General features: G+C 38.0%; 1 protein-coding gene across 1 annotated transcript in view; it reads right to left on the bottom strand.

The window, feature by feature from the left end:
- The window catches only part of CALN1 (calneuron 1), a 625,091-nt gene that overhangs the window by 553,332 nt on the left and 44,077 nt on the right, over window positions 1-27,682 (bottom strand). The window lies entirely within an intron of this gene.

Consider the following 27,682-nt stretch of genomic DNA (forward strand, 5'->3'; position numbering starts at 1 on the left):
CGGCATTAGTAAGTAGTTAACATATTAAAGAGATGACCTTGGAGGGGGAAATCAAGGCTCTTTTCCCACAGATACCAAGCTCGAAGACTTCAAGCATGAGACAAGCAGAATGGCAGGCTTCAGTGATTATGCCTAATCTAGTTTTTGATCCTCTCCAGCTGTGACCATTGTGAGACTTCCAAGATAAGGGGGCTGCAGACTTGTGGGCTCTGATACTCTTGCTCCAACTTTTATTCAATATATACAATCAGTATATATGTGTGTGCGTGTGTGTCAACTCCTTCCTATGAAAATGACAATTACAGGATGGAGGCTAAAGTCAACATAGAACAAAATGAATGGGAGACACTACCCTTCACCTGCAGTGTGGCTGCATTTGGCATAAGTTTTCTCTCTAACCTGGAACAAGACAGCCCCTGCCCCCCTCCTACCCCACCCCCCAGGAAACAGCTAGGAGGAGACTAACTTCCTTCCATCACCTGTCTATAGCTGTGGGACTCAAGAGTTACACAAATCAGACACCTAGACAATTGCTACCTTACCAGCACTCACCATTTTCTAAAGTGGCCAAAGGCACTCCCTCCTCTGCCGCTTCCCTTTTTCTGTCATCTCTTCTTTTGTTTTACTGCCAATAAATACATTCACTTCATGTGCCCAAAACAGCCGAAGGTAGAGGGTGATGAAAGAAAAGGATCTATTTCATTCTGAATTGAAATAGGCAGAAATAGAGAAGATCATTTGGGTAAGTATATGCTGGAGGGGAAAGTGTTTTGTATATTCCATCACAGTGTGGAAGGTAGAATGCATTGGATTCTTTACAACACACATGCTCTACTTTGTGGCTAGAGGATTTAGAGTGGCTAGTTTTACAGCAACAGATAACCAGAACAAAATGTGTATTTGGAAGCAGAGGGCTACGGTAAACTTAAAACACTGGCTTTGGAATTGGGCAGTGGGCAAAAGCTTTCAAGTGCCTTGAAAGACTGTTAATGAAAGTTGCAAGACCCTCCAGAAGATTGTTGGAGAATACATGAAGAACATGGAGAAAACTTATTGGAAGCTGGAGAGAAGAGGACCAGAGTCAGGTCCTGGCATAACCGTTAGCAAAATTGCTGCCTGTGGTAACGTAGCAAATGGAAAGGATACCTAATGAATGCATGGATCTGACTAGGGCAATTTCCAAGTACAAAACAGAAAATGCCAGCTGAATTTTTCTAGATGCCTTTGATGAAAGATAAGCAGAGAGAGATTAATTAGAGAAGAAGCTATTCTGGGTTCTTTTTAGTGAAACAGAGAGGAAATAGGAAGGAACCAGGACTTGCTGGGTTAGAAGGACCACTGTTTGTCATTGTGGTATTTCTAGGCAAAAACTTTCAAGTCCAGAGAAGTAAATTCTGGTCTCTGGGTAAAGATTGAGTCAAGGATGAGCCAGGCACAGTGGCTCACATCTGTAATCCTAGTACTCTGGGAGGCCAAGGCAGATGGATTGCCTGAGCTCAGACATTAGAGACCAGTTTGAGCAAGAGTGAGACCCCATTTCTACTAAAAATACAAAAATTAGCCAGGAATTGTGGTGGTGCCTGTAGTCCCAGCCTCTCAGGAGGTCAAGGCAAAGGATCACTTGACTGCAGGAGTTTGAGGTAGCTGTGAGCTATAACGCCATGGCATTCTATATAGGGCAACAGAGTGAACCTCTGTCTCAAAAAAAAGGGGGGGTCGTATAATCACTTAGTGAAGCCTGAGACACATTTAAGGGCACGCCTAAAAAGGCTTCTAAGTATCTTAAAGACATTGGACCTCAGAAGCTTTGTGGGCTAAAGAGAGAGACCTGCCTATTCTTTAAGAGATTTGTAAGTGTGTCTTTTGTTCAATGGATGGATAATAATTTGAATCACAGGAAGCCTTCAATGTTTTTAAAGCTTGAACCTGAAAGGGATAGAATCAGTACAAAACAAAAGGAGGACTTTGAATGCCTGACCCTTTTGGGGGGAAAAACAGGCTGCAAACATGAATTGTCTCTTATGGAAAAGGGAGAATGGGCTCAATGTAGAACCAAGAGCCCAAAAGGTGAAGCCAGTAGAATCATTCCCAAGAAGGAGAACTGACCCCTAATTAAGAAACTGATGACATGCTCCTTGCTAGATTTCAGAATTGCTATGAACCAGTGACTGCTACGGGAAATACCCCCTATTAAATGGGGGTTATCTATTGCAGATATTAAATCTCTGCCTCACTGGTGTACACTGGGTGCAAAAGAGGAAAAAAAGAAGAGATAACTTGTTTCTTGAGTTAACAGTTCTTCAGATCAAAAAGAACTTCATCCAGGGAGGGGGGAGGTGGGTAGAGAGAAGGGGATTGGTGGGATTACACCAGCGGTGCATCTTACAAGGGTATATGTGAAACTTGGTAAAACGGTCTGTGAAGCTAGTGAATGATGCCCCATGATCATATCAATGTACACAGCTATGATTTAATAAAAAAAAAAAAAAAAAGAACTTCATCCAGGGAAGCTCATCCCCTATCCGATCTACTTGAAATGATGTGACCCAAGACCTCAAATCTGAAATGACACCACACTGAAATGAGACTTTGCGAAGTTTGGGGGTGTTCGTGGATATTTTTCATGTTGGAAGAAAGTAAATAATTCTTAGCCAAAGCTGAATTTTTTAACATGGTGAGTTAAAGATGGCCATGAATTCTTTAACAGTTTTCTCATCAAGATTTGTGGGTCTACAGCTTCCTACCCTTGAATCTAGGCAGGACCCATGACTTCTTTAATAGATAAAAAAGTTATTTTGTGCAAGCTTCCAGGCCTAGAATTTAAGAAACTTGAAACTTCCCTTTCCTATTCTTTGAAGCACTCTCTTAGAGCCTTGAGTCACCATGAGAGAAGTCCAATTACCCCAAAGTCACCAATGCTATAAGGCAGCCCAAGCTAGCTACATGAGAAGTTGTATAAAGGGAGGAAGGGAGTAAAATAGAGACAGGGAGAGAAAGTGAGAGGGAGAGAAAGAGAGACAGAGGGAGGAGAAGAGAGAGAGAGGGGAAAAGGTAGAGAGAGTTGTATCTGCCCTGTCCGAAGCTATTCCAGCCCCTGCTGTAACAGTCTTCCCAGCTGAAGCCTCAGATATTGTAGAACTGAAATAAGCCATCCCTACCCTTCTCCCTCTGAATTCCCAACCCACAGAACTAGAAGAAGTAGTAATAAATTATTGTTTCACATCGTTTAGTTTTGGAGTGATTTGTTATACAGCAATAAATAACCACAACAATTTACTAACTTGGAAAATCGTCAAAAACTATATTGTAAAGTGGGAAAAGCTAATTGCAAAACAACATGTGTGACGCTTTTTAAAAAGAAAACTTGTACATGAGTTCCATATACACTTAATGTATTTGCACGGAATATAATTGGAATATTATCTGTCAACTGACTAACTCTGGGAAAGTAGTTTGAGTAGACGTCAAGTTTTTAAGATATATACTGAATGGATGTTCTTCAAAAAACATTTTTAATATTGGCTTCATTTTTTTAAAAAGAGAAAAAAGTTTTCCATTAATTTGAGTTCAAAGCAATAAATATGTCGTACTTCCAAAAAGAGCAACACAGTCACTGCCTTATAAAAACAACTAAGGGTTTACTCTGTTGCAAGAAGAAGAGATTATATTGACACACATAAAGAAAAATTTAGACAAGAAAAACCTAGTTATCAACAAAGACATAAGGTTGGCATTTCAGGAGTATGTACACCACTAGGTAACAGAAGGAAAATGAGCCAATGAACTTAGAGAGCAAAATGGTCTCATCTAGGGTTTATATACTCAGTTAAGATGTCACCATGTATAAAAGAAAAATATTTCCTAATGAAATGAGTCATCAAATAACAGATGGATTTTTTAACTTTTTCTGAAATAAAATACTCAAAAACATATATTAACAACCAATAAAAATGGAATCAAAATTAAGAACTCAAGAATGGGGCCAAGAACCCAAAGAGAAGAGAATGGCACTGGTGGGAATTAGACATTCTCTGCCACCTTTACATTAGCTGATTTGCAAGTAGCATTGAGTCAAAATGCTGAAAGAAAGTAATATCTAAGAGGTTTTGAGAGCATTGCACACATAGAAAGAAAACAGGTGTTACCAAGATAGCCAGTATTTGAGAGATTAAAATCCTAAGGAAAAGAAACCTTCAAAAAGTGGAAGAATCACCCAGGCACGGTGGCTCACGCCTGCAATCCCAGCACTCTAGGGGACTGAGACAGGTGGATTGCTTGAGCTCAGGAGTTCAAGACCAGCCTGAGCAAGAGTGAGATCCCATGTCTACTAAAACATAAAAAAATTAGCAGAGCCTGTAGTCCCAGCTACTCAGGAAGCTGAGGCAAGAGGATTGCTTGAGCCCAAGAGACTGAGGTAGCTGTGAGCTATGACGCCAGGCCACTATACCCAAGGGTAACAGAGTAAGCCTTTGTTTCAAAAAAAAAAAAAAACTACTAAAAATGGAAGAAGCACCATTCTGATCCACTTTCCCCAAAAGGCGTTTGCCTTTTTCAAAGCTGCACAAGCTGAAAGGGAAAGAAAACAAACCAAGCAACAGCTAAGAAGCTAAAAAGTGAAAGGGAATTCCTTGGAATCTCATAATGGCAACTGGATGAAATCTGGAGTCAGAACCTACCAAGGAGTTGGGGCGCTGATAAATACTCCAGGGTTTCAGCTGAAGCCCTTGAAAAACTATGTGCATTAAGACACAAGGCAAACCAAAGCCTTTGGAGAATCAAATCCAGCCTCAAATTACCTCAACAATTTATAGCAAAATGTGATCTACACCTACCCTAACTGTCAGATAAAAATTAAAATCTCTCTGAGGGGAGAGAACAACAAATTTTTCAAATATGACATCTGGCATTTAATCAAAAATTAACAGGCATCCAGGAGAAAGGACTCAAAGAACAAAAAATCAAGAAAATAAAGACCCAGACAAATAAAAACATAGATGATCCAGATAGTGGAGTTATATAAAATAGACACTAAAACAATTGTGATAAATTTCCAAGAAAATAAATGACAAGATAAAGAAACTCGCCAGGGATTAACTAGAATTCATATTTAAAATAGAATAAAATGGTGATTCTGGAACCAAACCAAAAAATAAATAAATAAATAAAATGTACTCAAAATTTGTGTTTAAATCAGATGAGACACAGCAGAAGGGAAGATTAGTGAACTGATAAATAGGTCAATAGAAAATATCCTACAAAAGTGTGAAGAGACGAAAACATAGGAAATAGAGAAATAGCTTAAGAAATACACAAAGCCTAGTGAACAGTCACATATGCAACTGAAGTCTTAACAGGAAAGGAGAAAAGGATAGGGTGGATGCAGTATGGCTGGGAATTTTCCAAAACTGATAATAGTAGAACTTCCTTAGTTGACCACCTCCCTAGACTGACCATCTCCTCCAGCTGACTTAATTTTCATAGTTTGGACATGCAACACACGTACATATCACTACAGCAGGCCTAGCTCCATATGTTGACCAACACCACGTATTGACCAGTTTGTTAGTGTCCCTTGGGTGGTCAACTTACAGAAGTTCTGCTGTATTAAGCTATAGAGTCAGGAAGTTCTATGAACTCCAAGCAGAATATATACCCAAAAAAGTCACACAAAAGCAATCCTATCTACATTTCTAATAAGCAAAAACAAAATATTAAAAGTAGCCAGGCTCCCCTCTCCTTCACCCACACACACACAAAACTAACTTTCAAAGGAACAATCAGCCTGGCTTTGCAATAAAAATGATAAAAGCTCAAATCATTACAATCATTGGTGTAATCACGGCATGCTGGAAAAAAAAAAATAGCTCTCCACCTAAATTTTGAACACAGTGTAAATACCCATTGAAAAGAAAGCTGAGCAATTTTTCCTTCTAAGCCAGTTTCCTTCCAACTGCTAATAAATAGAAACTAAGCAAATAATAACAAATTAACTGTTGGATAACAGACAGTGCAGGACTGTAATCCACGTGAGAAAAAATACCAACTAAGTGAGCCCTACAATTGCATAGCTATCTGGAGACATTTTCCCTATCACTGGAAAGAGAAAGGAAATGAAAGCAGAACACAGTCTTCCAGAATTGAGGAAACAGAAATCAGAGTTCACAGAGGCTTGAGTAGCTGGAAAAATGTTGGCCAGAGAACCAAAAAGAGGAAGACTATACATATAAAGCAAAGGAAAACTCTCCTTAGGCATTCCTTTCAATTCCTAGTTGATAACTAAGATGTGCCTAAAGAGGATAAAATGTCATGTAGCCAGGCAAAGAACACTTAGTGGAGTCTTGTAAGTTTAACATTTCTAGATCTAAGAAAGAACCGGAGAGACATTTAAATTCTGATGTTCCTGAGTGAGAAAACCCATTTAATACATGGGAGATACAGTAGCATCCCCAGGTAGATTATACCTTAATAGCAGGACTGAACTAGCTCTAGGGTAAAGGCTAGTCTAAGACGTGTCCTAACAAAGCTCAAAACCAAACATCAAGTGGATCCAAGGTTCTCAAATCATTTATCTGGCCAACCAAAAAACCTCAAAAACAATTCGGAAACTTAACAGCATAACCTTTACTGTGTCCACAACATTTACTATGTTATTTCAGAAACAGAAATAAGATGGATGGAATTAGCAGACAAGGGCTTTCAAACAACTGTTATAAATACATTTGAGGATTTAAAGGAAAATATGAAGATATTTAAAAAAGAATGCAAACAGTAAAAAGATGCAAATAAAATTCTAGAGCTGAAAAAACATATTTAATATGAAAACGTTATTTGAGAGCTTAACGGAAGATTAAATGTTGTAGAGCAAAGATAAGTGAACTTGAAAACATAATAGAAACTGAAGCAGAGAAAGAAAAATGGCTGAAAAAAATCAAAGAAGCTTTAGTGACAAGTGGTACAATATCAAGCAAGCTAACATAAATTCAATTTCAATACCAAAAGAAAGAGAGAGTGTGTGTGTTAGGAAGTTTAGGCAGAAAAACAATATTTTAATAAATAGTAACTAATATTTTCCAAATTTGATAAAAGGTATTAGTACACAGATCCAAGGGATTCAACTTACACCAAGCAAGATTAAAACAAAAAGAAAAAAAAAAAAAAGATTAAAACAAGAAAAACCACACCAGGGCAGCGCCTGTGGCTCAGTGAGTAGGTGCCAGCCCCATATACTAAGGGTGGCGGGTTCAAACCTGGCCCCGGCCAAACTGCAACAAAAAATAGCTGTGCACTGTGGCGGGCACCTGTGGTCCCAGCTACTTGGGAGGCTGAGGCAAGAGAATTGCCTACGCCGAAGAGCTGGAGGTTGCTATGAGCTGTGACGCCACAGCACTCTACCAAGGGTGACAAAGTGAGACTCTGTCTCTAAAAAAAAAAAAAAAAAGAAAAACCACACAAGGAAGATTTAATTATTTGCTTATAATCAAATTGCCAAAAACCAATTGTAAAGAAAAACATGTTAAAGGATACAGAGAAAGAAGATGGTTTACATTAGGAGAGCAAAGAGAAGAAATATCACTAACTTCTTTTCAGAAATAATGTAAGGTAGGAAAAATGGAATATCTTCAATGTGCTGAAATGAAAAAGAAAAACAAAAATTCCTAGAATTCTTCAATCAGTAAGATATTTCTAATTTTGGCTCAGCCCCTGTGGCTTAAGTGGCTAAGGTGCCAGCCACATACACCTGAACTGGGCAGGTTCGAATCCAGCCCAGGCCTGCCAAACAACATTGATGGCTGCAACCAAAAAATAGCCAAGCATTGTGGCGGGCACCTGTGGTCCCAGCTACTTGGGAGGTGGAGGCAGAAGACTCACTTGAGCCCAGGAGTTGGAGGTTGCAGTGAGCTGTGATGCCATGGCACTCTAACCCAGGGAGACAGCTTGAGGCTCTGTCTCAAAAAAAAAAAAAAAAAAAAGAATATATTTTTAAATTTGAGGGTGAAATAAAGAGGTTCTGAAATAAGCAAAAAACAAAGAAATTTGTAGCTGTTAGGCTGAAGTAAATGAAAGTAAAAACTCAGGAATGATAAATCCTAGGAATTGTAAATAGGCAAGTAATTATAAAAAGTTTTGTCTTACAATTTTTTAATTTCTTGAAGGAGTGGACTGTTTAAGATGAAAACACTACCAATGCATTTATGGGATTTATAATATTTATATAAGTAAAACATATATGACAGTTCCACAGGGGAAGGGAGAAAAGGGAAGTACACTGTTAAAAGGTAATTTATTGATAAAGTAGTATAATACTATTTGACACCAGACTGTTACACTATTTGAAGGCCCATAGTAGAAACCCTACAGTACAAAGAGATATAGCAAATAGGATCTATAAGAGAGACTAAATAGATGATTTGAAAAATAACTAATACCAAAAAAGCAATGAAAAGCGAAAAGTGAATAAGGAAGAAATGGGACCAATAGCAAAGAAATGGCAAGATTGTAGATTTAAGCCTAAACATATTGTGAATTGAGGTGAAGAGTGTAAGCCATTATTAAACAACTTGACCAAATTGAATTCATAAAGCATTACATTAACACAATCTTTTCAAGTACACTTAGAATGTACATAAAAGAAAGATCATCTCTTGTGCCACAAAACAATTTCTTAATACATTTTAAAGGATTTGAAATCATAGAGAAAACAGCCTCTGGCCACAGTGAAATTAAATTAGAAATCAATAAGAAGAAGATACCTGGCAAATTCCCTAATATTTTACAAGTTGAAAAAAAAAACAACAGGTATGTATAATGTATGTGTCAAAGAATAAATCACAAAGGAAGTTTAAAAACATTTTGAAGCAAATGAAATGAAAGCGCCATGTATTGAAATCAGTCAAAACAATACTGATAGGGAACATTACACCTTAAAATGCTTATTTTAGAAAAAAGATGAAATGTTTGAAACCAATGTTTTAAGATCCCAACTAAAGAAGCTGGAAGGAGGGCAAATTCAATTGAAAGAAAATAGGAGGAAGGAAATAAAGTTAACAGGAATAAATGAAATACAAGATGGATAAAGAAAAAAATGAATGAAAATATCAATAAAATGAAGAAATCTCTAGCTAAGCAGATTTTAAAACAAAGCCAAATCACAAATTATCAAAATCAAGAATAATAGAAGGGGCGTCACCATAGATCCTACAGATATTTAAAAGAATAACAAAGGAATATTATAAAACCCCTTTTATGCCAAAAACTTGACAAAATAAAAAAATTATTTGAAAAGCACAAATGAATAAAATAGATCCAAGAGGATATGGAAAATCTGAATAGCCTGTATATGTTTTTTAAATTTAATTCGTAATTAATGACCTCCTGTCTACCCAACATATAAACAAGTCCTGCCCAGATGACTTCTCTGGTGAATGCTAAAAGACATGTAATAAAGAACTAATACCCTTCTTATAAAATTCTTTCATAAAATAGAGAGTGGAATACGGCTCAACTCACTTTTTTTTTTTTTTTTGTAGAGACATAGTCTCACTTTATGGCCCTTGGTAGAGTGCCGTGGCCCCACACAGCTCACAGAAACCTCCAGCTCTGGGCTTAAGCGATTCTCTTGCCTCAGCCTCCCGAGCAGCTGGGACTACAGGTGCCCGCCACAGCACCCGGCTATTTTTTTGTTGCAGTTTGGCCGGGGCTGGGTTTGAACCCGCCACCCTCAGCATATGGGGCCGGCGCCCTACTCACTGAGCCACAGGCACCGCCGGGCTCAACTCACTTTAAGAGGCCACTGTCATACCCTATTACTACAATTGGGTAGAGACTATACAGAAAAAGCATAGGCAAAAATTTTAACAATATATTAAGACAACTGAACCCAGTAATGTGTAAAAAGGAGAATACATTTTGGCAAAGTGGAGTTTTTCAAAGTTATACAAAGTTGGCTTAAATTTTAAATTCCAAAAAATGAATCAATGTAATTTATCCTATTCATAGGAGAAAAAAATCACAGTCATCCTAATGCACTCATAGAGAACATTTGAGAAAATTCGAAACCCATTCATGACAAAAACTGTTAGAAAACTTGGAACCAAAGGGAACTTCCTCACCTAGATAAGAGGTATTATAGAAAACTGACGGTACATTCACACTAAACAGTCCAAGATGGAATGCTTTCCCTGTAAAAATCAGACAAGTCTTTTATTTAACATGAGTTGAAGGCTTCAGCCAGTGAAATAAGTCAATAAATAGGAAAGCAGATATATACAGATGTGTAAGTAAGAAGTAAAATCGTTTTTATTGAAAGTCAACATGATTATATACATGGAGAAAAAGCTATTTGAGCTAAGTGACTTTAACAAGGTCAAAGAATACCAGATCAATGGCAACAATAAACACCTGGGAAACAAAATTTTAAAAATCAAACCGTTCACAATCACATCAGGAGCATGAAATATCAGGGATTCATTTATCAGATCTGTAGATTAAAAACTACAAACATTGCAGAGAGAATAAAAAGACCAAAACTAAGTGGAGAGGGCGGTGCCTGTGGCTCAGTTGGTTAGCGCTGGCCCCATATACCGAGGGTGGCGGGTTCAAACCCGGCCCCGGATGAACTGCAATCAAAAAAAAAATAGCCGGGCATTGTGGCGGGCGCCTGTACTCCCAGCTACTCGGGAGGCTGAGGCAAGAGAATCGCTTAAGCCCAGGAGTTGGAGGTTGCTTTGAGCTGTGTGAGGCCACGGCACTCTACCAAGGGCCATAAAGTGAGACTCTGTCTCTACCAAAAAAAAAAAAAAAAACTAAGTGGAGAGATATGGCAAGCTAATAAAGTTTTGATATTTTTTAAGATGTCAGTTCTCTCCAAATTGATCTATAGATTCAAGATAATCCCAATCAAACAAGCTTTTTTGTAAACATGGACAAGCTAGTTTAAATATATTCACATATACTCAATATAGAATAGCCAAAACAATTTTTTAAAGGAAGAAAGTTCTAAAGAACTACCTTATTTCAATACAAGAGTGGTTTTGATAGGAGGACAGAGATACAGATCAAAGGAACAGAACAGATTAGAAAAAGACCTACACAGATATGAGCCACTGGTTTTTCACAAAGGTGCTGAATTAATTCAGGGAGGGGAAGGTGGTCTTTTCATCAAATTGTGCCAGAATAACTGGAAATTCATGTGAAATAAATGAGTCCAAATTAACAATTTGTTAAAATGGATCACAAACCCAAATGTAAAGTTAAATCCACAAAACTTCTAAAGAAAACATGGGAGAAAATTTTTTGCAAAGCTGAGTAAGCAAAAATTTCTTAAATAGGATACAAAAAACACAAATCATAAAGGAAAAGTTTGATCATTTTGATTTTAACAAATTTAAAACCTTGTGCTCCTCAAAAGACTTCTTTGAACAAATAAATAGAAAAACAACAGGAGAGGATAAAAATGTTCATCATACATACCCCATTATTTAATTCTTACGAAATTCCATAGCAGGAAAAACAAAGCCATAGTGACAGAAAGTAAATCAATGAATGCCTGCGGCCAAGAGTGGGTGAGTGATGGACAGTAAAGGAGCAAAAGGGAATATTTTACACTGATGAAAATGTTTGTCTTAATTATGGTGATGGCTACAAGGGTTTATACATTTGCCAAAACTCAAACTGTATATTTAAGATGAGTGCCTTTTATTGTATATAAATGGTTCTCAATAAAATTGATTTTAAAAGAAAAAAGTGAAGTCTTAGAAGATTTATGATTATCTTTAGAAAAAGATAAATGTTTGAGGTAATGGATGTGCTAATCACCCAAATTTGATCATTACACACTGTACATATGTATCAAAATATCATTCTGTACCACATAAATATGTACACTTATGTGTAAGTTGAACATAATAATAAAAGTGTTTATTATGGTTGAGGCTGGGCATGGTGGCTCATGCTTGTAATCCTAGCACTCTGGGAGGCCAAGACAGGAGGATCTCTTGAGGTCAGAAGTTCAAGACCAGCCTGAACAAGAACAAGACCCAGTCTCTACTAAACATTAAAAAATTAGCCAGGTGTTATGGCAAGTGCCTGTAGTCCTAGCTACTCAGGAGGCTGAGGGAGGAGGATCCCTGTTGCCTGGGCAACAGAATGAGACTCTGTCTCAAAAAAATATAAGAAGAAGAAATTCATGGTCAAATTTTTTTTTTTAAGTGAAGTAAATGTATTCTTAAACATATAGGCAGAGAATTCCTCATCAACATCCATCCTAAAGGAATTTCTATAGAGTTATTCAGGCAGAAAAATAATATGATATCAGATAAAGGAATGGAGACAAAAGAATAAAGAGCCCTGGAAATGGTAAATATATGAACAAATCTAAATAACAATTATTATATTTAACCTAATAATAATAAATGTTAATCTTTGGTAGGCATTTAAATACATGAAGAAATAAAATATATGAAAAACAATCACACAAAAGGTGGGAATAACACAAATGAAATCAGAATGTTCTCTTGGTCCCTACATTGAATCTAGTGATAGTATACTAACAGGATATATTCAAGAATATACATTGCTGTCCCTAAGGTTATCACTAAAGAATGCATAATTAATACAGGGGTAAAAACACTTAATTCCATTAAAAGGAAAAAAAAAGGAGAAAGATGGAAACATAGAACAAATGCAATGACCAGAAAATAAATAGTAAGATTGTAAGTTGAAACCCAAATAGATCAGCAATTGCATTCACTATTGCCTGGCCAAATATATTCCAACCTCAAGAGAAAGACTGTCATATTGGATACAAATATAAAAATTTCTAACTAGATTTTGCTGACAATAGACACACATTAAATAGGAGGATACAGGATGGTCCATTACGAAAAAATGATACACCCTGTACTAAGAAAGGAAATAAGGGAGAAGGAGAGAGAGAGAGAAAGAAGGAAGGAAGGATAGAACAAGGGAGAGAAAGAGAAAGTAAGAAAGGAGGAAAGAAGGAAAGGGAGGAAGAAAGTAGATGCAGCTGTACCAATATCAAACAAAGTCATTTTTAAGGTACAACAATCTTACTGGAGATAAAGAAAAACATTTAATAATGATACGTATCAATCTCCCTGGAAGGTACATTTCCAAAGTCGAATACACCTCAAAATATATAAAGCAAAATTTACAGAATTAAAAGCATAGTTTAGCCCAGTATGACCAATACAGCAAATAATAAAACAACTAAAAGTGTAACATAAAGAAAATCAAAACATATTATCTAAAAACCGTAAGTTAAGGAAATAAGCATATTATTTAATCTGTGCATATTGAAACAGATTGGTTAAATTTAGTTGTCTCAGGAGGAGAGAGAAAGCTTAGAGCAAGATATTTTTGCTTTGCAATGTAAGCACTCCCAAGCTTTTGTTTGTTTGTTTGTTTGTTAGTAATTCAGGGAAAGACACAGAGACTTCTAGGAAAGATGACAATGTAAGGAGATATTTTTCAAGCCTCCTCCCTGAAACCTACAAAAATCAGCAGATGAACCAACAATTAAAATGAAAACTAAGCCAAACTTCAAGACACTAACCTTGTCCTACAAAGGCCGAAGAAGTTCCCAGACACAGCACCACTTGAACCAGAATGAAATAAGATGCTGGAGTTTGACCACAATTCCTGAGCTGGGGAAGCAGCGTGGTGCTGTGGGCGTCAGAGCCTTGCTCACACTTCATCCCTCTCCCAGCTGAGATCTAGAGATGGGCTGGACCTCAGAAGGAGCAAAGCCCCTCCTTCACCTCTGATCAGGGGCAGAGGAGAGGCTGGGGAGGAGGCCTATGGGAACAGGCCCTGCCAATTTTAATTAGTCTCAGCCTTTTGATCGAGGGGATTAGATTAGAAATAAAGCAAAATCCTGATCAAAGTTAGAGAAAAGTATTTGTTAACACCAACAATCAAATGTCAGAGCTGCCTTGATCTTATCTGTATGACGTGATTCCCCCCCCCCCCCCACGCTTAGGAAGGAAGGTTTTGACTGCTTTTAAATACACAGATGAGACTCAGGCCAAACCAAATGAATCGGAATGCACAAAAGTGAGTCCCAGGCAACTACAGTTGGAAAACATCTCCATAATGACATAAGGTTTTCAGCCCAATCAACAGGCAAACTTTAAAAGTATTCATAGCAACCCAATGTTGGCAGAGATATAAAGACATAAACATGTTTACAGGAATTCTGAGGAACGGGTAGTGGTAGGAAACCTCTTTTGCTTGGACTACAAATTTTTCACAAGAACTTGGGAGCGGTTAGTGTAACACTTGATCTCTCTGTAACCCTCTAGCTTTGACTCCTGGGCTCTCCCTCCCTGCACAGGACACTGACCTTGCATTTGTCCATCACTCCCCATGGCTGGCCATCTTGAAAATGATCAAATTCTGGGTGCCTTAAATAAAGCTGACATTTTGATCCCCATCTGCCTAACCCAAACTTTTGAAAAAACTTTCAACTGGGGAGAGACAAGAAAAGTGTAATTTGGGTGGTGCCTGTGGCTCAAGGAGTGGGGCGCTGGCCCCATATGCCAGAAGTGGAGGGTTCAAGCCTGGCCCCGGCCAAAAACTGCAAAGAAAAAAAAAAAGGCGCAATTTGTTGTTCCTCCTCAAATCCATCGGAGGCAAAGTCTACAAAGGTATATGTAAAACTGTTTGCTGCTTCCAAGCGCACAAATGTACCACCTTCATCCACAGGCATCCTGTCTTCTTCCCATTCAAAGGCCCTGCGTCTCATCCTGCCTCAGGCTGGTCCCCCTTCCGTGCTTTGGTCCATTCCTCTTTCGTGCATTCCTCCCCATTTCCCAGGAACTCTGTACTAGATATGGTATCTTTTATTTGTAGATTTTAGCACAACAATTGGCATAACCCTGCTTACAGAAGCCAGACTGCATCGGAGTCATGGTTGGCACCCAAACCTGTTTCCAATCTATCTTCCATCTCTGAGTCCTATCACATGGTTTAAAATTCCAAAGTGAAAAACAATATTCATAAAACATTTCCCTTCTTCTTCTGTCTTCCAGATACTCCACTCTCTTCCTGTCGGACAAGTGTTACGACTTACCTGTGTTCCCTCCCAGAGGTGCTTTATGCATATCTGAGCTCCTTTAACAGATGATACTACCACATGGTACACATTGCTCTACACTTCTTTTTCACTTAACAAGATACAATTTAGTAAAATTTATATATAGCAAGGTGCCTGGATTTTTTGTGTACCAATCTGATGACTTTTGGTAAGTGATACCCCCATGTGACCACTTTCCAATCAAGATATAGAATATTTCAGGAAGAACGAGCTCCCAGGTTTCCAGTATTTATTTGGTTAACCTGAGTTCGGAGCACTCTTTTTTTGTAACTATTTTCAAAACACTGAATTATGGTCACCATGATGTACAAGTTTCAATAAAGCTTTGTAAAGATAAAATTAAAAAAAAAAAAGATATAAAATATTTCCACCACCGAGAGACACATTAGTTTCGTATCTTGCACATTTCTCCAATCTGCTGATTTCTCTCCTTAACCTATAGAGCACTCTACCTGAGTCACCCTCCCCTCTCTGTCAGCCTCTCTGGTGGCCTACTGATAGGTCTCTAAGCATCACACTTGTAGGGTGATTTCCTCAAAAGCTCATCTGGTCTAGATCTAGAAAATACACTTCCTTGACTTCCCTTTGCTCTCCAGATGAAGATCAAAATTCTTCCCTACACAAAAGACTTCCAGTGGCCTGGGCCCAGTGGTTTCTCATTTCACACTGTTTTTTTACCATGAGGGCTCTCTGTCCTTCCACACAGCTGACATTTTGTTCTACCCCTGTGCCCAACTCCCACTGCCAGGATGATCCCCAGGTTCCTGTGTCCTCAGGACACTCTACCCACAGTCCTGCCTTCAAGAGAGGAATGTCACTCATCCTCTACCCCTCAGCCCAGTCATCACCTCTTGGGGCTACATCCATTTCCTGGTGACTGCCTTAACCAGCTCATACACCCCTGTCAACTACTCCCCTTTATAGATCTAATTACATGGGAAGGCTTACATTCATTTATGTGATCATCTCATTAATGGCTGTTTCCCAGCCAGGATATAATTTCCATCACATCCCCAGTGACAAGCACAGTTGGCACTCTATAAATTCCAGTTGAATAATGAATTAACACATTCATAATTTTTTTTGCATTCACTAGAAAAATGTAAACAGAATCCATAACTCCATGGTGATTCAAAAATTATATTTTAAAAGGGAGGAAAGGAGTGATAGTTCCTTTTTGCAGACGAATGCCAGCTAATAAAAGTAGAGGGAATAATAAAAATTTAAAAGTCACCATTTTACAACAACTAAAGAAATGATTGGCTTAGGCAAGAATTGGGGGGAAATGATAGTCATCAAATGATCATGTAAATAAATGTATGTAGTTAGTTCTAACCCCAATAAGATTAGCCCACGTCACAAAGTCCCCAAACTGCGAATGCTGGGGTGCATATGGAGAAAAGGGAACACTTCTACACTGCTGGTGGCACTGCAAACTAATACAGCCTTTTTGGAGAGAAGTATGGAGAATCCTCAAAGATCTAAAAGTAGACCTTCCATTTGATCCTGTAATCCCATTACTAGGTATCTAGCCAGAAAAGCAAAAATCATTTTACCACAAAGACATCAGCACTGGAATGTTTATTGTGGCTAAATTCATAATTGCCAAGTCATGGAAGCAACCCAAATGCCCATCAAACCATGAATGGAACAACAAACTGTGGTATATGTATGCCATGGACTACTATTCAGCCATTAAAAAAGATGAAGACTTTATATCTTTTATGTTTACCTGGATGGAGTTGAAACACACTCTTCTTAGTAAAGTATTGCAAGATTGGAAAAATAAATATCCAATGTACTCCATACTACTATGAAACCAATATATAAATAATTACATGCTCATATGAACAATAAAATACAAATGTAGTCTAGTACGGGGGCAGGGAAAGAGAAAGGGGGGAGGATGATTGGCAGAAAGAGGGAGGGCTTGTGGTAGGATCTCACCTATTACCTATTGTGCACATTGTGAGGGTGTATAACACCCCCCTGGGTGAGGGGCTCTTTTACAACTGGAACTTTACCCGGAAATGAGAACAATGTAATCTAAAAATTTGTACTGTCATATTAATTTGAAATTTAAAAAAAAAGAGACAATCATTTGACAGGGGTATGTGGTCTGGTCAGGGCAGTCACCAGGAAATGGATGCTGCCTGAGGAGATGGTAACCAGGCTGAGATAAGGAGGATAAGGACCATTACTGTGGGATCTGGGTCTACATCTGGAAAGCCAAGAAAAGTCAAGAAAGCATTTTGTCATTCCTACCCTGTTTCCTCAAAAATAAGACAGTGTCTTATTTTAAGGTGTGCTCCCAAAGATGCACTAGGTCTTATTTTCAGGGGACGTCTTATCTTTCCTGTAAGTAGGTCTTATTTTCGGAGGATGTCTTATTTTCGGGGAAACAGGGTACCAGTAGTGTCTAAGAATTCATATGGCTTTACTCTTTCACCAACATTTGTACAGTCACTGTAAGAAGTATGTAATGGCATCTCATTGTAGTTTTGATTTGCATTTTCCTAATGATTGATGAGTTGAATTTCTTCTTAGGCACTGATTTGTTTTCTTTTACTCATTTTGTATCTTTTGCTCAGTTTTATATTTTGTTCATATATCTTACTCATTTTTAAGTTGTTTTTTCTGCTTATTTTTAAATTTGGAGAAATCTTCATATGTTTTGCAACTGACAAATACTTTTTGCTCAGTCTCTGTCATCTTTTCATTTTCTTAACAGTGTCTTCCAACAACAGAGTTCTTAACTTTGATGAAGACCAACATACCAATTTGTTCTCTTATACATAATGCTTTTGATATCACATTTTGAAAATACTTGGGTAACCCAAGGTCACTGAGGTTTTCTCCTGCATTTCCCTCTAAGGAGTTTTATAATTTACACTTTACATTTATAACTATGATTCACTTTGAGTTACTTTGTAAATGGTGAGATGTATGGATTGAAGTGTGTCTATATGCATATATACATGCAGCATGTGGATATGCAGTATTTCACCACGTTTTGCTAATAAAACCTGGCTTTCTTGAATGAATTGCCTCTGCATTTCTGTCTCAAAATCATTTGATTAGGCTTGATGAAGATAAGATGAAGTAAACATCCTGCACCCTGTCTCCCACTGAATGCAGTCAGACCATCAAGACAGAATTCATGGAGCAGCTATTTGAAAGCTCTAAAAATAAATACTAACAGGAAGACTGGAGAAGGAGATGAACATTCAAAGGACAACCAAACTGGTAGTGAGTTTACTGTTTCTCTCCTCTGGTATTTCTGGGCACCTGAATTCAATGCCACCTAAAATTTGAATGTGGGCATTAGCAAAATGGAGAAGGCTCCAGGAGACACCTCTAGTTTTGGCTTGATGAATGGGCGAGCAGTTTCCTAATACTCAAAAGTGCGGAAATGCCCCATGTGTCTTTCTTCCTTTTCCTTTTCTCTGTTCTCTTGTTCCCCACCCTCAAACAGTCCATGGCAGCAGAAGCAGTAGGGCAACGAGAGCCAGAAGGACCCTAAGGAAGGAGAACCTTCCTCTCCAATCAGATAATATGTGGTCCTGAAAGAATGGGGGCAACTTCTGTTGCTTCCTGTCTCTCTCTCTCCTCCCTCCATTTTTCCCTGACAAAACTGTAGTTGCAGAAAGGATATACCAGATTGGAGTAACTGTAGTTGCAAATTTCTAGCTGGAGAACCAAGAAAGGAAGACCAGGAAAAAAGGAAAGTGCTAACATAATTGTGGATAGGGAAAAGTTTAATGAAATAAGTACTTTGAGTGGTTTATAAACCTCTGGGATCAACCCCATATGAGTAGATTAATCCAAACCTAAACTGCATCTATAGACTCTGAGAAGTGAACAAGGCATTACAGAATGGCCTCAGTGCCAAACGGGTCACTGGCGTCGCCATAGGACAGATCTGAACAGCAATGAAACTGAAAATATATCTGAACTTCAAAACACAACCGAAATAAAATTGGTCAGAACAGGCCACACAGTGGTTCATGCCTGTAATCCTAGCCCTCTGGGAGGCCAAGGCAGGTGGATTTCCTTACCTCACAAGTTTGAGACCAACCTGAGCAAGAGTAAGAGCCCATCTCTAAAAATAGCCAGGCACTGTGGCAGCCACCCATAATCCCAGCTACTTGGGAGACTGAGGCAAGAGAATCACTTGAGCCCAAGAGTTTGAGGTTGATGGGAGCTATGACACCACAGCACTCTACCGAGGGTGACAATGTAAAACTTTATCTCAAAAAAAAAAAAGTCAGAATTTGAGGCCCAAACCCAAGAAGGCTTATTGCCTGCTAAAGCAAAACAAAAAAAGTCAACATTGTCCACACTATGTAAAAAAGACCCTGAGTCACATAACAAAATACTCAAAAAGTCAAGGATACAATGCTAAATTATTGAAATACAAAGAATGAAGAACATTTAATATACTGGGGAGAAGGGAACCAACACATGCCAATGCCGTTGTAATTGGACATTGAGATTATCTGAAAGATACTTTAAGAAGTGGCTATCATAAAATGCTCCATGAAGTAAGGGAGAACACTTTTGAAAAGAATGGGAAGATACAGAGTCTCAGCAAAGAAATAGAAGATACAAGGAAAGACCATATGAAAATTTTAGAACTTAAAAATACAACAATAAAAAACCACACTTAATGAGCTTTACCTGACACAACAAAGAAAAGAACTAGGGAATCTGAAGATAGATTTCTAAAAATCATGCACTCTGAACAACACAGAAAGAAAACGTTTGGAAAAAAGTAAACAGAGCCTCAAGGAACTAAGGAACAACGTTAGTACTGTTATGTTGTTAGAGTCCCAAAGGAGCAGAAAAAAGTTATGGTGCAGAAAAAATATTTAAATGTATGAAGGATGAAAACTTCTCAAATTTTGCAAAATACAGATGGTCCCCAATTTACAATCATTTAACTTATGATTTCTAGTTTACAATGGTGCAAAAGCAATATTCATTCAATAGAAACTATACTTGGAGCGCCCATGCAACCATTCTGTTTTTCAGTTTCAGCATCATCCTCAATAAATTTTATGAGCCATTCAACACTTTATTATACATTAAGATTTGTGTTAAATAATTTTTCCCAACTTAAGGCTGATGAAAGTGTTCTGAGCATGTCTAAGGTAGCTAGGCTGAGCTATGATGTTTGGTAGATTAGGTAATTAAATAACTCCACTGGAAGTCAAGGAGTATCTGCATATTAGCCTACAGGTTTAGTAAACTCAGGATTCACATAACTGAGTTTCTCATGAGAAATCATGAAGGCCAGATGGAAATGGAAAAGTATTTTGAAAATATCAAAAGAAAAGAATGTTTAACCATAAATTCTATATCCAAAGGAAATATCCTTCAGGAACTAAAGTGAAATAAAGACTTTCTCCTGTGCATGAAAACAAAGAGAATTTATTTCCAGCAGATCTTCACTAAAAGAATTGCTAAATGAAGTTTTTCAGACAGAAGGTGACTGATACAAAGAAGAAACCTAAAACATTGGGAATAAAGGAAAAATGCATAAAGGTAAATACTTGGGTTTACTATAAAAGACTGCTCTTCTGATGAAACGTTTAGCAGATGAAAGGAAAATTTATAACATTACCTGATGAGGATTTGAAAATATGTAGAGTATATTATACAACTACAATATGAAAAAAGGAATAAAGGGACATATATATTCATCAAATTAATAGTTATTAAATAGTGACATCGGTGAAAATGGCAGATAAGGAACTCTAAAATTCCACTTCTCTATAAAAACAATAAAAGAACTGGAAATATAGTCAGAATCAATTTTTTTGGAACTCTGAAAACTAGTCAGAGGCTCACGTGGTGCCTCTCCACAAGCTGTTGTGCTCTCTCCTCAACCCTTAGCCTTCAAGCCATGAGTGGTAACTTCATGGCACTTGACACCTTCAAAATTTTCTTATTATTGATAAGTGTGTCTGTCTCCCAACTAGATTGATCTCGAGGTCAGGTCCTCTGTCTCCCAGCAATTTTCGGCACAGGCCTGGTAGATGCTCATGAAGAAGTAGCTGCCAGAAAGTACTTATTCAAGGAAAATGGCTGAATCTTAGGGAGAACAGCAAGCTTTGTGGAATGTTACTTAACCCATTCTCTGCTCCCCAATGCAGAATTAGGCTTGAAATGACAGCCAAAATGGACCTCATTCACAAAGAATTGTAACTACCTATCTTATGGCTCCCTCAAAAAATGACTCAAAAGTCTTGACTTCGTCTCACCTAACTTGGAATTCACCCAGTGCTAAAAGTACTACTAGGGGTTGTTGGTTGAAAACATTTACAGGCAAACGTTTTAGTCCCTACCACTTGGGCCAGTAGTTAATGTTGGGACAAACAATAGATTAATCAAAACATTTATGAGGTAAGCCTGGGAAATAAAAGCTTTGGGGGGAGACAGAGATTTAAAAAGCTCCAACATATTCCTGGAGATTTAGAGGTCCATACCCATTCCCAGAACTGTAAGTATGCTCAGGAAGGACCTGAGAAGGCCTTAAGTACCCACTTCTGGCTGACCTTCAGGACTGACATAAACAAGAAGTGAAGACTCTTCAGCTTCTTGGCTGAATGCCAAATGAGCCCTACAGAGCTCCTCTGCAAAGACAGGGAAATTTGGGGTTTCAGGAGTTTAAGAAAATCTCTGTTTACTCATGAGCTGACAACTTAGCTAACCAAACAGAGATATTAGTGTGCACACCCGACAACAAACACAGACTTTACAAAATTAGCTCAGATAAGTTAACAAACAAACAACTAAAATAAGCAGCAACAACAAACTTGGAAAGGGGGATCTACTTTTCTGAATTATTCCTTTATAATAGTCAAAATGTCCAGTACTCAATAAAAAATCACAAGATATGCAAAGAAACAAGAAAATATGACCCATATGACCCACAGAAAAATGCAATCAACAAAAATTACCCTTGAGGATGCCACATGTTGATATTAAAGCCCACAAGCTAATATGAAATTAGTATGTAAATTCTAGGGTCTGTGAATAGCTAAATAATCATGAAAAAGAGATGAAAGTTATAGGACTAACACTTCCTGGCTTCAAAACTTACTACAAAGATACACTAGTCAAAACAGTATGACATTGGCACAAGGATAGACATGTACATTAAAGAAATAGAATTGAAAGTCCAAAAATAAAGTCCATAGATTTTGGTCAACAGATTTTTGATGAGGGTTCTAGGACCATTCAGAGGGATAAAGAATAGTCTTTTAAATAAACGGTGCTAGGCCAACTGAATATCCATAAAATTTAGACACCCATCTCGTAATATATAAAATTAACTTTAAATGGATCAAAGATCTACATGCAGAACTAAAGCTATAAAATTCTTAAGAGAAAATATAGGTGTAAACCTTCATGATTTGGGTTAGGCAACAACTTCTTAAATATGAATCAAAAAGCACAAGCAACAAAACAAGGAATCAATACAGCGGACTTGATAAAAATTCAAAACGTTTGTGAATCAAATGATACTATCAAGAAAGTGAAAAGATAATCTACAGAATGCGAGAAAATACTTGAAAGTCATGTATTTGATAATGGTGTAATATAGAGAATATGAAGAACTCTTACAATAATTAAAAAAAAAGTCCTGCTAATAACGGAGAAATGATTTAAATAGATATTTCTCTAAAGAGATACACAGTCACATGAAACATGCTCAACACGGGCCCCAACAGCCAGAACTTAGAAAAGGATGCAGTGTGCACTCTAGCTACAACCCTTGGAATTGAGCCTCCTCCCCACCTACATGGGACTCAAGAGGGAGGGGATTTGCAAGAAGGGCATGATTTACACCAGGCAGCTGAGTTTTCCAGCTCAGAAGGCTTTGGGGACCAAAGGCAAACTGCATATAACTTTTTGGAGTGTCCCAACTCTCTTCCTTAGTCAAAACAAGGGAGTAAGCCCCATCAGGTCTGTAGAGAGGGAACCCCACATTGGCTAACTTCCATCTGGTCTTGGACCACCTCTCCCTTCCTGTGCTGAGAACTTGGTGCGGCAGTGGTTGCCCCACTCCAGGCCTCGGCAATGTCCAGTTACCTGGTGGACTGCTCTCAGGCCTCCTTCAGAGCTGGTGCTTGTGCCCACCACTGGGTGGGCTGTATACAGATGTGCTCCATCCTGCTCTGCCCCGCCTCACTCCCTCACTCTGAGGCTGAGCATGACACCAAGATCACTGAGCATTCCTCAACCCAGCCCATTACCTGGGACAAGACAGTAACTCTCCTGATTATCATAGCTCAAGCATAAACTCTACTGTACCATTCTTACCCCAAAATGCCACCTACTGGCCTGGAGGTCAACCTGACAGCCCAAAACTTGCTCTCGCAAGGGCACAGCACTTGGGAATGAGATAAGTTTCCACTGGTGTCTGCCTAAACTATTGTCCGTACCACCCCACCTTCTCAGAAGACTGTGAGTTTGCTTATCCACCCACTGCACTGCTGTTACAACTGCCATTTGAGAAAAGCCACTAAATTAAAGCTATTTGCAACCCAGGAAATCATGCAGCATCTGCACCACTGAACACACCCAGAAAGAAAGCCAAATGGCCCTGCTCAACATTGTAGGCACATTCTTAAGGGAGGGAAAAAAAATTCCTGCCCCAATGAAAGCAAATTCAAATGTAAGAAGAATGTACTATTTTTCTAGATATGGAAAATTTAGCAAAATAATACCAGAAATTTGAGATAACAAGGAGCTATGACACCCCCAAAGGAACATAGTAACTCTCTAGCAGTGTATCTTCACCAAAAAAAAAAAAAAAAACTTGGAAATGACAGAGAATACCAAATATTGATTTTTCTTTTTTATTGTTGAGGATTCATTGAGGGTACAATAAGCCAGGTTACACTGATTGCATTTGCTACGTAAAGTCCCTCTTGCAATCATGTCTTGTCCCCCAAAAGTGTGGCACACAGCAAGGCCACACACCCCCACCTCCTTCCCTCTCTCTGCTCTTCCTTTCCACACCCCTCCCTCCTTCTTTCTCTCTCTGCTCTCCTCTTCCCCCACCCCCACTGTGACCTTAATTGTCCTCATATCAAAATTGAGTACATAGGATTCATGCTTCCATTCTTGTGATGCTTTACTAAGAATAATGTCTTCCACTTCCATCCAGGTTAATACCAAGGATGTAAAGTTTCCATTTTTTTAATGGCTGAATAGTATTCCATGGTGAACATATACCACAGCTTGTTAATCTATTCCTGGGTTGGTGGGCATTTAGGCTGTTCCACATTTTGAGAATTGTAAATTGAGCTGCAATAAACAGTCTAGTACAAGTGTCCTTATGATAAAAGGATTTTTTTCCTTTTCAGTAGATGCCCAGTAATGGGATTGAAGGATCAAATGGGAGGTCTAGCTTGAATGCTTTGAAGTTTCTCCATACTTCCTTCCAGAAAGGTTATACTACTTTGCAGTCCCACCAGCAGTGTAAAAGTGTTTCCTTCTCTCTACATCCACGCCAACATCTGCAGTTTGGGGATTTTGTGATGTGGGGCATTCTCGCCGGGATTAGATGGTATCTCAGGGTGGTTTTGATTTGCATTTCTCTAATATATAGGGACGATGAACATTTTTTCATGTGTTTGTTAGCCATTCGTCTGTCTTCTTTAGAGAAGGTTCTATTCATGTCTCTTGCCCATTGATATATGGGATTGTTGGCTTTTTTCATGTGGAGTAATTTGAGTTCTCTGTACATCCTAGTTATCAAGCTTTTGTCTGATTCAAAATATGCAAATATCCATACCATTGTGTAGGTTGTCTATTTGCTTTGGTTGTTGTCTCCTTAGCTGTACAGAAGCTTTTCAGTTTAATGAAGTCCCATTTGTTTATTTTCGTTGTTGTTGCAATTGCCATGGCAGTCTTCTTCATGAAGTCTTTCCCCAGGTCAATATCTTCCAGTGTTTTTCCTATGCTTTCTTGGAGGATTTTTATTGTTTCGTGCCTTAAATTTAAGTCCTTTATCCATCTTGAATCAATTTTTGTGAGGGGCGGTAAAGGTGTGGGTCCAGTTTCAGTCTTTAAGATGTGGATATCCAGTTCTCTCAACACCATTTATTGAATAGGGAGTCTTTCCCCCAAGGTATGTTCTTGTTTGATTTATCAAAGATTAGGTGGTTGTAAGATGTTAGTTTCATTTCCTGGTTTTCTATTCAACTCCAAGTGTCTATGTCACTATTTTTGTGCCACTACCATGCTATCGTGACCACTATAGCTTTGTAGTACAGCCTAAAATGTGGTATAGTGATGTCCCCAGCTTTATTTTTATTACTAAGAACTGCCTTAGCTATACAGGTTTTTTTCTGGTTCCATACAAAACGCAGAATCATTTTTTCCAAATCTTGAAAGTACAATGTTGGTATTTTAATAGGAATGGCATTGAATAGGTAGATTCCTTTAGGAAGTATAGACATTTCAACAATGTTGATTCTTCCCATCCATGAGCATGGTTATGTTCTTCCATTTGTTAATATCCTCTGCTATTTCCTTTCTGAGGATTTCATAATTTTCTTTATAGAGGTCCTTCACCTCCTTCGTTAGGTATATTCCTAGGTATTTCATTTTCTTTGAAACTATGGTGAAGGGAGTTGTGTCCTTAATTAGCTTCTCATCTTGACTGTTATTGGCATATACAAAGGCTACTGACTTGTGGACATTGATTTTATATCCTGAAACATTACTATATTTTTTGATGACTTCTAGGAGTATTGTGGTTGAGTCTTTGGGATTCTCTAAGCATAAGATCATGTCGTCACCAAAGAGAGAGAGTTTGACCTCCTGTGCTCCCATTTGGATTCCCTTTATTTCCTTGTCTTGCTGAATTGTATTCACTAGAACTTCTAGTACTGTGTTGAATAGTAAAGGTGACAGAGGACAACCTTGTCTGGTTCCAGTTCTAAGAGGAAAAGCTTTCAGTTTTACTCCATTCAGTAAAAGATTAGCTGTGGCTTTGTCATAGATAGCTTCAATCAGTTTTAGAAATGTGCCACCTATGCCTATACTCTTCAGTGTTCTAATTAGAAAAAAATGCTGGATTTTATCGAATGCTTTTTCTGCATCTATTGAGAGGATCATATGGTGTTTATTTTTGCCTGTGTTAATATGGTGGATAATGTTTATGGACTTGCGTATGTTAAACTAGCCTTGCATCCCTGGGATGAAACCTACTTGATCATGATGAATGACTTTTTTGATGATAAGCTGTAATCTATTGGCTAGGATTCTGTTGAGAATTTTTGCATCTATATTCAAGAGTGAAATTGGTCTGAAATTCTCCTTTTTATTTGGCCTTTTCCTGGTTTTATCAGGGTGATATTTGCTTCATAGAATGTGTTGGGGAAGATTCCTTCCTCCTCCATTTTTTGGAATAATTTCTGCAGTACAGGAATAAACTCTTCCTTGACGGTTTGATAGAATTCTGGTGTGAAGCCATCTGGACCAGGGCATTTTTTGGTTGGAAGATTTTTTATTGTTTCTTTAATCTCAGTGCTTGAAATTGGTCTGTTCAGGAGCTCTATTTCTTCCCGGCTAAGTCTAGGGAGAGGGTGTGATTCCAAATATTTATCCATTTCCTTCACATTGTCAAATTTCTGGGTGTAGAGTTTCTAGTAGTATTCAGAGATGATCTCTTATATCTCTGTGGGATCACTTGTTATTTCCCCTTTATCATTTCTGATTGAGGTTACTAGAGATTTTACTTTTCTGTTTCTAGTTAGTCTGGCCAATGATTTATCTATTTTATTTAGTTTTTCAAAAAACCAACTCCTTGTTTCATTAATTTTCTGAATGATTCTTTTGTTTTCAATTTCATTGATCTCTGATTTTGATTTTGGATATTTCTTTTCTTCTGGGTTTAGGCTTAGATTGTTCTTTTTCCAATTCCATAAGATGGCTTGTGAGTTTGTTGATGCTCTCTCTCTCTCTCTCTCTCTGTTTTTCGAATGTAGGCATCTAAAGCGATAAATTTTCTTCTCAAAACTGCTTTTGCAGTATCCCACAGGTTTTGGTAGCTTGTGTCTTCATTGTTGTTATGGTCAAGGAAGTTAATGATTTCCTGTTTCATTTCTTCCTGCACCCATCTGTCATTCAACACAAGGTTGTTTAATTTCCATGCCTTTGTGTGTGGTCAAACATTTTTGTTAGAGTTGAGTTCCATGTTTAGTGCCTTATGGTCTTAGAAGATAGTAAAATTTCAATTCTTTTCATTCTGTTGATATTTGTTTTGTGTCCCAGGATATGATCAATTTTGGAGAATGTTCCATGGGGTGATGAGAAGAATGTATATTCTTTATCTATATGCGTGTATCAAGCATAGTTGTTCTAGGGTCTCATTTAAATCTTTTATATATTTGTTTAATTTCTGTTTAGAGGATCTGTCCAGCTCTGTAAGAGGAGTGTTGAAGTCCCCTGTTATTTTATGGTATTATCGGATATCATATTGCTCAGACTGAGTAAGGTCTGTTTCAAGAATCTGGGAGGATTTAAATTGAGTGCATAAATATT

Source organism: Nycticebus coucang, chromosome 12 (genome assembly GCF_027406575.1).
Source record: "Nycticebus coucang isolate mNycCou1 chromosome 12, mNycCou1.pri, whole genome shotgun sequence".
Classification (NCBI taxonomy): domain Eukaryota; kingdom Metazoa; phylum Chordata; class Mammalia; order Primates; family Lorisidae; genus Nycticebus; species Nycticebus coucang.